Source organism: Alexandromys fortis, unplaced genomic scaffold (genome assembly GCF_014885135.2).
Source record: "Alexandromys fortis isolate MF-2015 unplaced genomic scaffold, M_Fortis_MF-2015_v1.1 scaffold_57, whole genome shotgun sequence".
In the NCBI taxonomy this organism is placed as follows: Eukaryota; Metazoa; Chordata; class Mammalia; order Rodentia; family Cricetidae; genus Alexandromys; species Alexandromys fortis.
The window spans coordinates 1,682,236-1,698,311 of NW_026067941.1; positions in this window are offsets into that span (position 1 = coordinate 1,682,236).

Below are 16,076 nucleotides of genomic sequence, written 5' to 3' on the forward strand. Positions count from 1 at the left end.
TCACTCTAGGATCCCTCCGGTGCAGACCGGTGCAGGCCTGTGCACGATGTCTCAGTCTCTGTAAGTTTATGTGTGCCTTGATCCTGTTTATTTAGAGGGTTTTGTTTTGTTGGTGTCCTCCTTCCCCTCTGACTCTTAGACTCTTTCTGCCTCCTACTGAGCCCTGACTGGAGGGATTTGATGGAGATGTCCTGTTTAGGGCTGAGTGCTCCAAGGTCTCCTATTCTCTGTATATCATCCGGCTGTGGGTCTCTTTATTTGTTCCTATCTGCTGTGGAAGGAGGCTTCTCTGATGATGGCTGAGCAAGGCACTAATCTATAAGTACAAAGAATGTCATTAGGAGCCATTTCATTGCTACAGTCTTTTGTTTGAACAATAATATTTGTGTTTACCCTAGGACCCTGAATATCTAGTCTCTAGTTCTCACTCACTGTCTTAGTTAAGGTTTTTATTGCTGTGAAGAGACACCATGACCACAGGAACTCTTATAAAGAAAGCATTTAATTTAGGGTGGCTCGCTTACAGTTTCAGAGGTTCAGTCCATTATGATCATGAAGAGAAGCATGGCAGCGTGCAGGCAGATGTGGTGCTGGAATTGAGAGTACTACATCTTGCAGACAATGGGAAGTCGAGTGGCTGACAAGCTGAGTGAAACTTGAGAAAAAGACTTCAAAGTCCGTATCCATAGATAGTAACACAGTTCCTCCAACAAGACCACACCTACTCTAAAAAGGCCACACCTCCTAATAGTGCCACTCCCTTTTGGGGCTATTTTCTTTCAAATCATCACAGTCACCCAAGCAGTATCAGGTATGGGTTCTGTCTCATGGAGTAGATTTTGGTTGGTTGCTCCCATAGCTTTGTGCCACTATTGCGGTAACATATCTTGCAGGCAGGACCCCATTGTAGAACAAAGGCTTTGCTGGATTAGTGTTTGTTTCTCCTTTGGTAGCATGCAGAGTATCTTCCTATACCAAAGATGCTAGCACATAGGGATACAGGCTCCAGGTAGGCACTAGCTTGACTTTTCCATGTTCAGTTAGTAAAAACTCACTAATTCTCAACAACACTAGATTTCTGAATATTTTCCAACACATGGGTTATTTAATGCAATGGATTTTATTGTAATTTGTGATTTCCCAAAGTACTTGATTGTTAAGAGCTATTGTAGGCTTAGTCTGCCAGGGTATTGTTTCTTTATCAGGTGATAACAACCAAAAAAATCCTTATTGGTGAAATTGCTGGATATCTCTTAAATATGTAGAAATACATTACGGCATTGAGCTCCATAGGGACTAGGCATTCACTAAGACTCCTAAAAATTATGAGTAGAAATGGAAGCTGCATGTGGATAAACCCCTCAATCCTCCATCTAGAAAGTCTGCCAGAGTGTGTTTCTATCTCATCTGATATCAAAGAAGAAAGAGACAGACTGAGGACCATAAGCCCAGCTCTGAAGAAAGTCACTCTCAATGTATGCTTTTAAACATTTTAGAACATTAAAGGCCCATGTAAAGCACTGAGGTGACCCAGGCAGTGGTGGCTTACACCTTTAATCCCAGTACTAGGGAGGCAAGGGCAGGCGGATCTCTGAATTCGACACCAGCCTGGTCTACAAAGTGAATTCCAAGACTGTCAGGGATACACAGAGAAACCCTGTCTTGAAAAACCAAAAATAAAAATAAAATAAAAAAATAAAGCATTGAGATGAATAGCCTTTAAAAGACCAGCATAGTCATTAGTGTTTGGAAAGAAAAAAAAAATCTTACTTATTTACTCTATTCATCCTCTCTGGATTGAGATTACTGCTCAATCTAGCCACTAATACAAGCAAGTAATGAACTAGAAAGAAAGCCACCAGATGAGATTAATACATGGGAAAGAAGCTGGACATTTACACACAAGAGCTAATTGTTTCCATCACTCGGAGATGCAGTTTGCTGAAGTGTGGCCTTGATGTTTTTGGTACTTTATCTCTGTGCTTCTAGAGAGACAAGAATCCTCAGTGGAGGAGAACTGGCCATTTCTCAAAATAAGGACTTAACTTTCTCATCAAAACTTTCTCTTTTAAGTATCCCCTTCCACAGCCCTCAGTGACTTCAGCCCAGAGATTTGGATTAACTTCTGGGTCGTGGTTTTTCTTTTAGCAGGGTGTCTGACAGCTGGGATGCTATGATGTTTATGAGATCTTCACTGTCAAAGAGATTATATAGCACCTTGCATGGCTTAGGGGACACATGCTGTGTAAATCTGAGAGCTGAGAAGTCAGGGACCTGAGAGGAAAGCATAATGAAGGATAAGTCCCCCTCCCCCTCCCTTTTCTGTCACCTCTGCTGGTTTCCTGGAAGGAGTTCTTAAAAAGTAAACTGGGGTCCAGAGTTCCCATGGTTCTCCATCCCTGGGCCTTTTATTGTACATGAATAGGCCTACCTGTGTGCAGTCTCTCGCTCTAAATACAGCACTACAGATGGTGTCAGAAAGGTGAGCCCTTCAAGGTAGTTTCCAAAATGGAGGTTATAATAATTTGTCTGTAGATGGTTGTATACAGGATATGCGTTCAAAGAATTACTAAGTTTAGGTTCAATATATCTCAGTGCCATTTGCAAAAGATATAGTTAAAACTGTGCTATCTCCGTTTCTCATCAAGATTTTAAAACACACACACATATATATGCATGTAGCAACAATTAATGAAAAAAGACGCCATGAATTTCAAAGAGAGCAAAGAGGGGTACACGGCAGGATTTGAGGGGGGAAATGGATGTGGGGAATGATGTAATTATACTATAACCTCAAAAATAAAAGACAAAATAAAACAACAACAAAAACAAAGCTAATGCGTTAATATGGCAAAGGCATGGGGGATGCTTTAAAAATATTGTTACTTATTAAGTGGGACGAAGTTCATGGAAGGCAATTTGAGAATATCCAAGTTCAAATGTGCCACCAGAGATTCCCAACTACACGATAGCAGAGAAGAGGATCTGTTCTACCCCTGTTTCCTCACAGAGATCACCCCAAACCAATAACACTGAAGAGTAACTGAATACAAACTCTACCACCCACCAACAAATGAGGAAACAATCAAAGGAAAAGGGGGGGGAATGAATGAAGGGGTTTGAAATCATACAGCAGAATAGAGGAGCCTGTCCTGTTGGTTAACAGGATTTGTAAGGCACTAAATGACATAAAATGGGATGAAGGAGGGAGACAAAAGAAGGAATAAGTACAAGTCTGCAGACCTAAGGAAAGGGAGCTCTTGCCAGAGCTCCACCCCTCGAATAACCTGTACCAAGAAGAGATTTAACCAGACTATCAGAGTGGAACGCCAAACCAGAGGGAGTCAGGCAACAGCAACTAGCTAGAGCAAGCCCTGTGCTGGGTGAGCAGGGAGACCCATCCCTGCTTTCTTTTGTGTAGACAATTAGAACTAACCACCATACTTTGGAAGATCAGTTTTACTTACATGAATGTATTCTATAGGTTCTCAGTACTGTTGTGTGTTAATACCATTAGGCACATGAGCCCTCATCAGTTCAAGTGGTTTTACTGGACCCCAGCCTCAGCCATTCATTCACATGTTCCATACCGATGTTTTCACACCACTGTGGGGAGATGACAAATCTTTTTTGTTTTGTTTTGTTTTGTTTTGTTTGAGACAGGGTTTCTCTGTAGCTTTGGAGCCTGTCCTGGAACTAGCTCTTGTAGACCAGGCTGGCCTCGAACTCACAGAGATCCTCCTGCCTCTGCCTCCAGAGTGCTGGGATTAAAGGTGTATGCCACCACCGCCCGGCTGAGCTGACAAATCTTAATGGATCCCGTCTAGCCTTCTAAACCAGTGTTTCTCCACCCTTGGGTCATGCACCTTTGGGGGTTGAACAACCTTTTCATAGGGGTACCAAAGACTAGCAGAAAACAGATATTTACATTATGATTCATAACAGTAGCAGAATTACAGTTACAAAGTAGTGTCAAAAATAATTTATGGTTGGGGGAGTTACCACAACATGAGGAATTGTATTACGTGGTTGCAGATTAGGAAAGTTCATAACCACTGCTCTAAGCCTAAAGTATTTACTATGTGATCCTTGTTGGGGATCTTCATTGGAGCTACACTCTCCAAACCCCAGCCTCAGTGCACCGAGGGGTGGCCCCTCCCATGGAGCTGCCCACTCCAGACCCCGCCCAAAGAAAATGGTGGGGGGGCGGTCAGCTACCTCCCGTGGGATGCCCCAGGCCACACCTACAGGTTGTTTGGGGTGTGGTCTCCCAACTTGCCATGTGGTTCTCCCCAGTGATTTCTCCTCTTCCCCTGTGATCATCTGAGAATGCTTTGCTTGGCTTAAAGCCTGGAGTTTTATTCAGCTTAATTGGTTTACTGCACGGGCGGAGAGACTTAATATCGGGGTACAAAACTCTACCAATCCTTTCCAGAAAAAGCTTCTTGATTCTCTCTCTGGTCTGAGCCAAGGAATCTTGAAATTCAGTGTGTATCACAATTACTTGAAGGACTTAAAGCTATATCTACTATCAGGGTTTCTGATTCAGTGTTCTAAGAAGGGCTTAAGAAAATAAATTTTGGATGCTTACCAATCCTCCTTAAACTGCCTCATGTAGGTACCTACCTGTTCAAAATGTTCTGAGCTGGTCAATTACCTCAATCCAGATTCAGGTATAACCTAACTCACATACTCATTTTTGGTTGTTTATTTTTTTATTCAGAGTCTTAAGTAGCCCAGGTTGGCTGTGGTGGTTTGAATAGAAATGGCCCCTCAAGGACTCGTGTGTTTGAATGCTTGGCCATTGGGAGTGGCACTATTAGGAGGTATGGCCTTGTTGGAAGTGTGCCACTGTGGAGGAAGGCGTTGAGGTCTCATATATACTCAAGCAACACCCAGTGAGACAGCTGCTGCCTGTGGATCAGGTTGTAGGACTCTCAGTTCCTTCTCCTGAACCATGTCTGTCTACATGCTGCCACGAAGATAAAGGACTGTAAGCTCCTGAAACTGTAAGGCAGGCCCAATTAAATGTTTTCCTTTGTAAGAGTTGTTGTGGTCACCGTGTCTCTTCACAGCAATAGAAACCCTAACTAAGACACTGGTCTTGAACTCCCTACATAATCAACCATGACATTGAATTTCTGATCCTCCTGCTTCTACCTCTCGAATGTTGAAGCTGTGGGTGTGTAACACTACGCTCTCTATAGTCAGGTCTAGGGATCCTATGCGGATTTTCTTGTATGCTAGCAAGCACCCCGTCACTGAGCTGTCTCCCCAGCCCTGGAATATTCAGGCACTGTGGTGCCCTCCATGCGCCAAGCATTTTACTCAACTCCAAGTCTGAGTTTAATTTTCCCTTTATCTTATCAGTTCTTTGTCTCATCATGAGCCATCTAATCTTTCCTCCCAAGGTTTTGGAGGGAGAGCCACAAAGTTTGGAAATGAATAAGAATTGGCTTTGAGTTTCTGTTGCACTGTGTGTGGATAAGCGAATTTATTTTTTTGGGCCCTAGAAACAATAGAATGTTCTCATTTTGGGCAAGCCAATCTACCAATGTTATCATTTCATAAACTAGATTTATACTGTTAAGTGTGACTGTTTAGTAACCAACTGAACTGTTATATCAATATGCTATAAAGTATTGATAACCCCAGCAGTATGGAGTAGAAGTTGCTATCAGCAGAGAAACAGGCTTTGCCTACAAACAATTAACAAGCATTAATAAAAATCAGTCTCTGATTAAAAGGAACATCTTTTCTCCATTAAGTAGCTACATTGAAAGATAAATATTTGCCTTTGTTTTGACAGAAGTAAGAGTGTGCAGGGAAGGTGAGTGGCATTGATAGAAGCGGATGATTGGAGCAAACCCTTCCCATGTACCGTCCTAGGACAGTTTCCCAGTCTGAGTTACAGTCCCAGTTTCCAATGCTTTGCTAGGCTCTGTCCCTCTAATGTTTGAGCATGCTCGTGGCATTGCTCCAGGATGGTACAGGACACTGGGAACACCTGCCCACACAAGAATCCTCAAGCAGCCATCAGCCAGGTCCAGGCTACAAAACATTACCTGCTAATGTTTCCGGGTTCATCCGGAATGGCTGTAGAAGTTGATCCAAAGTGTAGCAGCTGAGTATACTGCCCCCTGCAGCCATCCTGTTTCCCAACATCCTGGAACTGATGACAGCTGTCTTCCCTCCAACCTCTCTGCTGTACTTCCCAGAGAGGTGAACTTACCTCTCTACTTTGCTTTTAAGCTGTTACTTCAAGGTCAACCAACCTGGCCCAGGCTACTCACCAATTTGACATGCTGCTGCTGTACCTGACTCAGAGCAGAGTGTCTACATGTGCCCCACTCCTCGAGGCACAGACTTACCAATCCCAGTGTTTATGAACTCCCAGAAATTCCCTGGGCCCCACGCACAGAACTCAAGTGGACATCTTTGGGAGCTCTTGAAGACGGCAAACAATTCAAACTCAACAGCAGGGCCACTTTTTGGAGAAAAACCCCTGAGGATGGGAAGCAGCCTGATTAGAAAACTCTGTTTCTACCAAAGTTAGAGTGGTCATGACTTTATCCTTTGGAGGAAATAAGACTTTCCTGGCGAGGCCAGCACACCCAGTCGGGCGTCTAATTGGCAGGATTTTTCTGTCCTTGGAAAAGGGGAGTCTGAGACCTGGCTCTGGTCCCAGCTTTGCCACATTTACTCTGGGATGTCCTTTAAGCCACACAACCTCTCCCGGTCTTGGTTACCTCCTCTTAGAAAATGAAGGAGGAATTTGTATGGTAATCTCCAAGGTTCCTTTGAATGCTAAATTACTATGATTCTCTTGCGCTCTAGGGATGCCATCCTTGGCCCCTTTTCCCCTGTAGATATATATACTATCATGGAGAATGCAAACAATTTTTTAATATGAATCCAAGCAAAATGTAATAAAAAAGGTAAATTTGCTCCCCCACATTTGCATAATGTATTCTCAAGCCAAGCAGAAATGGCATTTGTATTATTTGCGGTTTTGAATTATCTGCACCACCGCACCCCTGCATGCGCGCAGATAATTGGGAGTTGACTCTATAGGAGGAAGATACACAATTGTCACGTGTGTGGCTCACATCACAATAGCGTCAGAGTTTGGCCTAATATGATTATCTCAGTTGGTAGAACCTGAGGAAGAGCCTAAATCGGTTTTATTTAGAGGGAAATTTCTTTTCAGATGTTCCTAATTTCGCTCTTTATCAAAAGAAATAAAGGGGGTTAAAAAAAAAAAGGTACCAAGCATCAACTTCTGGCCTCTATTCACACATGTGTACACAGACACACACAGCAAATGCGTATTCACTAAATTGTGAACCTTGCCTTCCTGATTCTGGCTTGGATCAGAGCAACCTGGAGGGAGAATAAAGTATCTTGTTGTGTTATTGAGATGGACAGGCATTCGCATCCCCTGTGAGAGGGGAGACGTTGTGGAAATAAGGTCCGGAGTTGGGGGTGGCACTGTGCCAGCCCCCCACAGCCCCTCAGTGTGGTCACCCCAGCAACAGCTCTTGGGAAAGCTGCAAAGTCGTGATTTGACGCCGACGCTTTCATAAAGGCAAAAGACTTGGAGCTTGTCTGTGAATGGAACGGACACAGGGAAATACATGACTTGGAATGCGACACAGAAGAAAGCCCGGAGCCTGTACAAATGTTCTGTTCACTCAGATTCAGGAACGTGAGCAGGTCCTTGCGGTGATGGTCTCCGCGGCTGCTGGAGTAGAACCAAGAAGCTGTCTTGGGCTGGAAAGGGGTGGTTTTAGGACAAATACAACAAATTACTACTCGACAAGGCAAGCAGTAAAGAAATGAAACATGTCACCCCTGAAGGCGACAAGACTGAAAATAGAAATAGGTTCGAAAATTGCTTCGGATAAACTCAAGACTTAGAAATCTACACACAGGTTCGCTTTGTAATAGGAAAGCTAGGCACCCTTGGTATGTGGCAGAGAATAGCTGTGCTGGCCTGCAAAACATCCTGCTTGCTGCTCTTAGAACTGTCGCTCTTGCTGCAGCGGTTGGCTTTTGGAGTGTCAAGCACTTACAAAGAACCTTCCATGCGTTATCCTAATCAACCTCACGAGCACACTGCATTATATGCGATTATCCCCATTTTAGGAAACAGGGAGGAGTAGTGTCAGACCTGCAGCACTGGCTGCTCAGCTAACGTCTCTTGGCATGATGTCACCCTCAGGGGCTTCCCTTCCACTGCGTTGCCACGCCCCAACCCCTGTCACAACCTGTTTTTAATGGTTGATTTTGTTCATTTGACTGGAATTAGAATCACCATGGAAACACTTCTGGGTGTGTCTCTGAGACACCAGAAGAGTTTAGCTAAAGAGGGAAGACTCTTCCTGAACGTGGGGGAGCATCATCCCATGGGATGGGATCCCAGACTGCACAAAAGGTGAACACAAGCCGAATACGAGCATTCTTCCTCCTGCTGCTTCCTGACTACATTCCCAGCATGAGCAGCTCCCCCATTTCCCTCTTGTTGCTGTGAGTTTCCCTCCAAGCTGCTGGTTTACCCAGGCTGAGTCAACTCAAGCTCTTCCTTCCTTAAGCTAAGGTTGCCAGCTGTTTTTTTTTCCCACAGCACCCAGAAAAGGAACCCACACCACACCCCAGGGACAGATCAGTCACACCTCAGAATCACAAAATCTGAAGAAGTGTGAGTGCCCAGAGAATGTTGACACCCTTGAGAGATCCTGTCCCCGGAGAAGCTGGCTGAAGGTGACATAGAGCGGCACCTGTGGAAATGGCTCGGGGCTCCTGAAAACATTGCCTTCTGACCGAACAAGTCTATTCCTAGACATACATCCCGAAGATCTGAAAACAGACTCAAACACTCCAATACACTGACATTCACAGTGATAGTAGGCCCAGTCATAATTACCCCATGGTAACTATGGCTCACATGCAGGCTGGAGAAATGGCTCAGTGGTTAAAAGCTCTGGCTGCTCTTTCAGAGGATCTGGGTTGAATTCCCAGTGTCCACATGGTAGTTCACAACTACCTATAACTTTAGTTTCAGGGGATCTGATGCCCTCTTCCTGGCTCCGTGAACCACAGGCATGCCCTGATGCTCAGACTTAGATGCTGACAAAACATCCACATATACAAAATAAATAAAGAATAATTAAAATGACTCGAATGCCCATCAAGAGATGGATGAATAAACTAACTGTAATGTTGCTACACAGTGCAATGTTATTCAACTATAAAAAGGAATGATTTCACTTAAATACTACATCATGGACAGGTCTGGAAGACATTATGCTAACAGAAATAAGCCAGACACAAAAGGCAGAAATTGGATAATTCTAGCTACATAAAGCATCTACGATAGACAGATTCACTGGGGACAGAAAGGAAGTTAGAGATTATCAGAGGCTGGAAATAAAGAGGTATGGATTGTTCCTGCTTGCTAATGTCAAAATCGCTGGTCAGGATGACAAAGGCTTTAAGAGAAGACAGTGGTGATGGATACACAATACTGTGAACCTAGTTCATGCCACATTGTTGCGGTTTGAAAGATAATGCCCCCCAAAAGCTCATAGGGAGTGGCCCTGTGTGGCCTTGTTGGAGCAGGTGTGGCTTTATTGGAGGAAGTGTATCACTGAGGGTGGACTTCGAGGTCTCAGATGCTCAAGTCAGGCCTAGTGTGACACTCACTCTCTTCCTGCTGACTGCGATTCTAGAAGTAGAACTTTCAGCGACGTCTCCAGCACCGTGTCTGCCTGCTTGCTGCCATGCTTCCTGCCATGACGACAATGGACTAAAGCTTTGAACTGTAAGTCATCCTCAACTAAATGTTTTCCTTTATAAAAGTTGCACGGCCATGGTGTCTCTTCACAGCAATAGAAACCCTAACTAAGACAAGCACTATTGTTAAATTTTTCAAAAATATACACTTACCACAATAAAAAACTAAATGTAAAAATACACATTAAAAAGAGGTTTTTTTTTTTTCTCTGTCCAGGGCTGTGTAGATTTTTCACTAGGTTGTTCAACTAAAATGGCTCAATATTGTGACAACAAATTCCTTATTGCCATTGAACCAGCCAGATTCATCCAAGTCCAATATGAAGTTCCAGGTTGCATAACAAACTTGCCTACCCTCTTACAGCTTCCAGGTACCCCAACTATGACATGGAGACCACAATCCATAACTTTACCCATAGTGTCCCTGTCAACTATCAGATGACAAAGTGTGGGCCATTGTAATCTTCTAGACTGCAAACATTCTGATAGCATAACAAGGAATTAATTCATTCCTCCAACCAGACTAGATGATCACACAACAGCCAATTATTATGACTTTGGTCAGTTACTGGATGTATAATACTGTATAGAACCATGAGAGAAGGGGAGGAAGTGAAGAAAAAGAGGAAGCCTGCACTTCATAACTGTGCAGTCCACGAAGGGGCACATAATGGGATGGCTAACGTCCATTGTCAACTTGACAGGATCTGCAATCACTTCAGGGACAAGCTTCTGAGCATGCTTAGTCACCAAGTTAGGTTAAGTGAGATGAGAAGACCAACCTTCGTTGTGTGTGGCACCATGGGCCATGACTCAGGGCTGAGTTAAAAGGAGAAAGTGAGTACCAGCAGCTACCACTCCCTGCTTCCTGACTTCAGATGCAGTGTGACCAGCTGCCTCGGGTTGCTGTCACCGTGGTGATCCCCCTCCTCTGCCACCATGATGAACTGTACCCTTTAACAGTAAATAAACCCCTCCTCCCTTGAGTCGGGTCTTGTCAGGGTATTTTATCACAGCCCCAGGCTATGTAAAGGATGCAAGTGCCACGTGGATAAAATGTTGAAATCCAAGACAGTGGAGCCAGCTTTGCAAACCAAAGCCTCTGAGGGAAAAGGGATCGAATGAAAAGAAAGATCCATGTGTTATAGATTGGCTTAGGCAATAAAAGTTCATCTTCGCGGGCAGGCTGGGACTGAGAGAGAAGAGTATTTTTACCTGGCTTCTCTGCTCAACAACTTTAATTACTGTCCCCAAATCTAGTACCAAGATTGAGCCCTTCTGGTATCCCCAACACCCCACTCCTGTCACCTCCTGCAATGTTTCTGCTTGCCACACCTCTTGTCCTTAGTCCGCTAGGTTCCATGTGAAATAGCTGACCTAGTTAGGACCGGTGTCCAGGCAGCAGCCAAGTAAAAATCAGAAACTGCCATTAGGTTTTATGGCCAGATGTCTGGCTAATGCAGATGGGTGATTCAGAGTCTCCTTCTTTATTCAATAAAGAGAAGTCACCACAGCTGGCAACAGTATCCCATCATGGGGCACCCTCAAGCCTAGACACCACTTCCATTTGTCACTTTGGGTGAGACTGGCTTGTCAGCTCGAACCATTCGGCAATCAGCTGTGTTAATCTCAAAAGTATGTCTTGAGCATAGTCTTCTACGCTCTGCCCTTGCATTTGGACCCAGGGAGAAGAAGCGGCAGTTAGACCCAACTTACAATTCTGTGTTCTTTGCCCTCGTGGCTCACATTGTTGCTGACTTACGAAAGGTCCCCAGAAGTTATCTTCCTTGGCTCTCCCACTATGTGATGGAGATCTCCTCCAGTTATGAGTAGCAACAGTTGGGGCTAATGAAATATAACGAGTGATTGCTGCACTAGGAAAGGGGGAGAATTTGTTTGTTTGGTTTTTACAAACCAACCCCAGTCCCCCCCACCTCTTCTCCTCCAGCTCCCCCTACCTTCCTCTACCCCACACCCCATCTGCTTCTCAGAGAGGACAAGGCCTCCACTAGGAAGTCAACTAGGTCTGTTCCATTATTACATTGAGGCAGGACCAACTACCTCCCACACCCACCCCGGTGCCCATATTGAGCAAGGTAGCTCTTCATAGAGAATGGGCCCCACAAAATCAGTGCGTGCACTAGGGTTAGATCCCGATCCAGTGGCCCCACATACTGCCGAGCCCCACCATTGTCACCTGCCTTCAGGGGACCTAGCTTGATCCTATGCAGGTTCCCCAGTTGTCAGTTCGGAGTCAGTGAGCTCCCACTAGTTCAGGTCAGCTGATTCTGTGGGTTTCCCCATCATGGTCTTGACCCCTTTGCTCATATTATCGCTCCTCCCTCTCTTGGACTGTGCTCAGGGTGCTCGGTCCAGTGATGAGTTGTGGATCTCTGGATCTGCTTTCGTCAGTTTCTGGATGAGAGTTCTTTGATGATAACTAAGGTAGTACTCAAACTGATTACAGTTAAGGCACCCTTCCACTATTGCTTAGATTCTTAGCTGCGGTAGTACCAGGTTTCTAGGTAACCCCATAATGGCTCCTTCTATCAAGATATCTCTTTCCAGCCAGGCGGTGGTGGCGCATGCCTTTAATCCCAGCACTCGGGAGGCAGAGGCAGGCGGATCTATGGGAGTTCGAGGCCAGCCTGGTCTACAAGAGCTAGTTCCGGGACAGGCACCAAAAGCTACAGAGAAACCCTGTCTTGAAAAACAAAAACAAAACAAAACAAACAAACAAAAAAGATATCTCTTTCCTTGCTCTCCCTTTCTGTTCTTTCAACTTGACATTCCCAGTCCCTCCTGTTCTCTCCCCCCCCTTCTCCCCTACCCACTCTGCTTCTACCCTCCTCCTTCCCCCACGCTCTCAATTTACTCAGAAGATCTTATCTATTTCCCCTTCCCAGGGGAATGTCTCTCTTAGGGTCCTCTTTGATACCTAGCTTCTCTGGGGTTGTAGACTGTAGGCTGGTTATTCTTTGCTTTATGTCTGATATTCACTTATGAGTGAGTACATACTATGTTTGTCTTTCTAGATCTCAGTTACCTCACTCAAGATAGTTTTTTTTCCTAGTTCTGTCCCTTTGCCTATGTATTTCAAGATGTCATTATTTTTTTTACCACTGAGTAGTACTCCGTTGTGTAAATGGACCACATTTTCTTTATCCATTCTTCAGTTGTGGGGCACCTAGGTTGTTTCCAGGTTATGGCTATGACAAATAATGCTGCTGTGAACATAATTGAGCAAATGTCCTTATGGTGTGAGTGTGCCTCTTTTGGGCATATGCCCAGTAGTGGTATTGCTGGGTCTTGAGGTAGATTGAGTCCCAATTTTCTAGGAAACCACCATACTGGCAGGTGGACCAATGGAATTAAATCAAAGACCCTGATATTAATCTGCACACATACGAACACCCGATTTTTGATAAAGAAGCTAAAAATATGAAATAGAAAAAGAAAGCATCTTCAACAAATGTTGCTGGTATAACTGAATCCTGACATGTAGAAGAGAATGAAAATAGATCCATATCTATTGCCATGCACAAAACTCAAATGGATCAAAGACCTCAACATAAATCTGTTCACACTGAACCGCATAGAGGAGAAAGTGGGAAGTACCCTTGAATGCATTGGCACAGGAGACAACTTCCTAAATATATCCCCAGTAGCACAGACACTGAGAGCAACAGTTAATAAATGGACCTCCTGAAACTGAGAAGCTTCTGTAAAGCAAAAGTCACAGTCAAAAAGAAAAAAATGGCAGCCTATTGAATGGGAAAAGATTTTCACCAACACTACATCTGACAGAAGGCCAATGTCCAAAATAAACAAAGAATTCAAGAAACTAGACATCAAACTACCAAATAATCCAATTAAAAAATGGGGTACAGATCTAAACAGAGAATTCTCTACAGAAGACTCCATAAAGCTGAAAGACACTTAAGGAAATGCTCAACACCATTAGCTATCAAAGAAATGCAAATCAAAACAATCTGAGATTTCATCTTACACCTGTCAGAATGGTCAAGATCAAAAACACTGAAGACAGCCTATGCTGGAGAAGATGTGGGGCAAAGCGAACACTCCTCCATTGCTGGTGGGAGTGCAAGCTTGTATAGCCACTGTGAAAGTCAGTATGGCGATTTCTTAGAAAATTAGGAATCAATCTACTTCAAGACGCAGGGAGAGGATTTTCATAAGGGTGAGCACAACATAGAGCAATTGTCATATGGAATGGAAGGCTTAAAATATGAAGGCCATCTGGGGCTGGAGACATTGCTCAATGGTTAGAGCACTGGTTGGTCTTCCAGAGGATATGAGTTCGACTTCCAGCACCCACATGGCAGCTCACACCTTCCTGTAACTACAGTTCCAGGGGCTTCGGACACCCTTACACAGAAATATATGCAGGCAAAACACCAAGGAACATAAAAATAAAATAATAAAATAAAAGATGAATGAAGGTCACCAAGCTAAGAATGTAGAGTGTACATGCGTGGGGAGATGGGACCTGTGCTGATGTCAGACACTGGTTACTTCCTCCTCTTCCTTCTAGTGATTCCTATTGAGGTATAACATAATGTAATAGGGTATAACAGAAAAGTTGCCTCATAAGTGCACAGCTTAGGTGAGCAGAGCCCAGATGAAGGCAGTCAACACGAGCAGCACTCCAGCTGCTTTCTCTCATGGCTCTCACCTCGAGAGAGGCTCTTCTTGCCCTTCATGCCATTGAATGGTTTGGCCTGATTTTGAGTTTTTTGTAAATGAAGTTGTGTGGTGCATATTGTTTTGGGTCCTCATTTGCTTACTTGTTAGGTTATTACATATAACTATGGATAGGTGTTCATTCAGCTGTCTTACACAAATCTCACAGGTATACATATTTTTATATGTATGTCTTCCATCACTGATGAACATTCTATTCTATTCAGTTTGGTGTTATTATCAATGAACATTTTTACATGGTCTGGTTCTCTCTCTCTCTCTCTCTCTCTCTCTCTCTCTCTCTCTCACACACACACACACACACACACACACACACACATTTTCATTGGGTCTGCACTTGGGAGTGCAATGGTTGGGTCAGAGCACAACCACTTGCTGAGTTGAGCTGACAAGCAGTTTTTCCAAATAGTTACATCAATATCTTTATGTTGGGGAAAAAAAAAAAACCATTTGTTTAAGCTACTATAAGCTTGCTACTGAATGCATCCCTAGCCAACAGAGCCTTCTTGGTGTTTGAAAAACATTTTTTTCCTGAGATAGAGTCTCACTATGAAGCTCTGGCTGTTTTAGAACTTACCATGTAGATCAGGCTGGCCTCAAACTCACAGACATCCACCTGCCTCTGCCTCTTGAGTGCTAGGATTAAAGGCATGTGCCACTATACCCAACAGTGTTTGAAAATACTTTTAAAAGCTAAGAAACAAAGGAGACAGAACTTAAAGGACTGTCTAGTTTTGGAATCTGTGTTCTTAAACAGCCCACCACAAGCAAGGCCAGGCCAGCTCCATCCCATGTCGGTGTCGTATTGCCTGGTGTATAATTCTCTCCTTGCTGATGTCAGCCTGCTGCTAGGTTTCTGTACATATCTGAGCGTGAATTTTCAAATACCACATATTTTGAGTACAAAATACAAATTTAGTATGTTTATCATGACCTTTTACACTATCAAATTGCCTACGTGCAATAACTTTAAAAGTTTTTTTTTTAATGTTAAGTTGGTATTCCTTGTACATAGTGATGGATTTCACAATGATGCTTTTGTTAATTATATCATGTACTTTGTTTTTGAATTTTTGAATGGATATCATTCAAAAAACTGTAGACCGCCCTGGTGGGTCAGTTAGTCTAGGGGTTGTAACCCGCCTGGCAGGTCAGTTATTCCAGGGTCCTGGAGAGGCGCTATCTCGTCCTGCAGATCTGTCCAAGTTCTACAGCCCGCAGAACCTTCTCTTTTCTTCTTGTTGTCGTCCTGGGACTGCGCGTCATAGTTAGGCGTGCTCCAGGTCACTGGTTCGGGCGCCACTGTAACCGCCCGGTTGTAACCCGCCTGGTAGGTCAGTTATTCCAGGGTCTCGAAGAGGCGCTATCTGAAAAGACATGGGCGGGAAAGAGGAACGAGGCCAAGCAAGATCTGTTGTCAAAGCCTCCGTTTATTAGCATAACGGCAGCAGCTTATATAGCCCTTGGATGAGGAATTTGGCTTGGGATGGGGACATGGGGCAGGGGCATGGGCAATGGTCACGAGTAGGTCACCAGTCAGTCAGGAGGTCACGAGT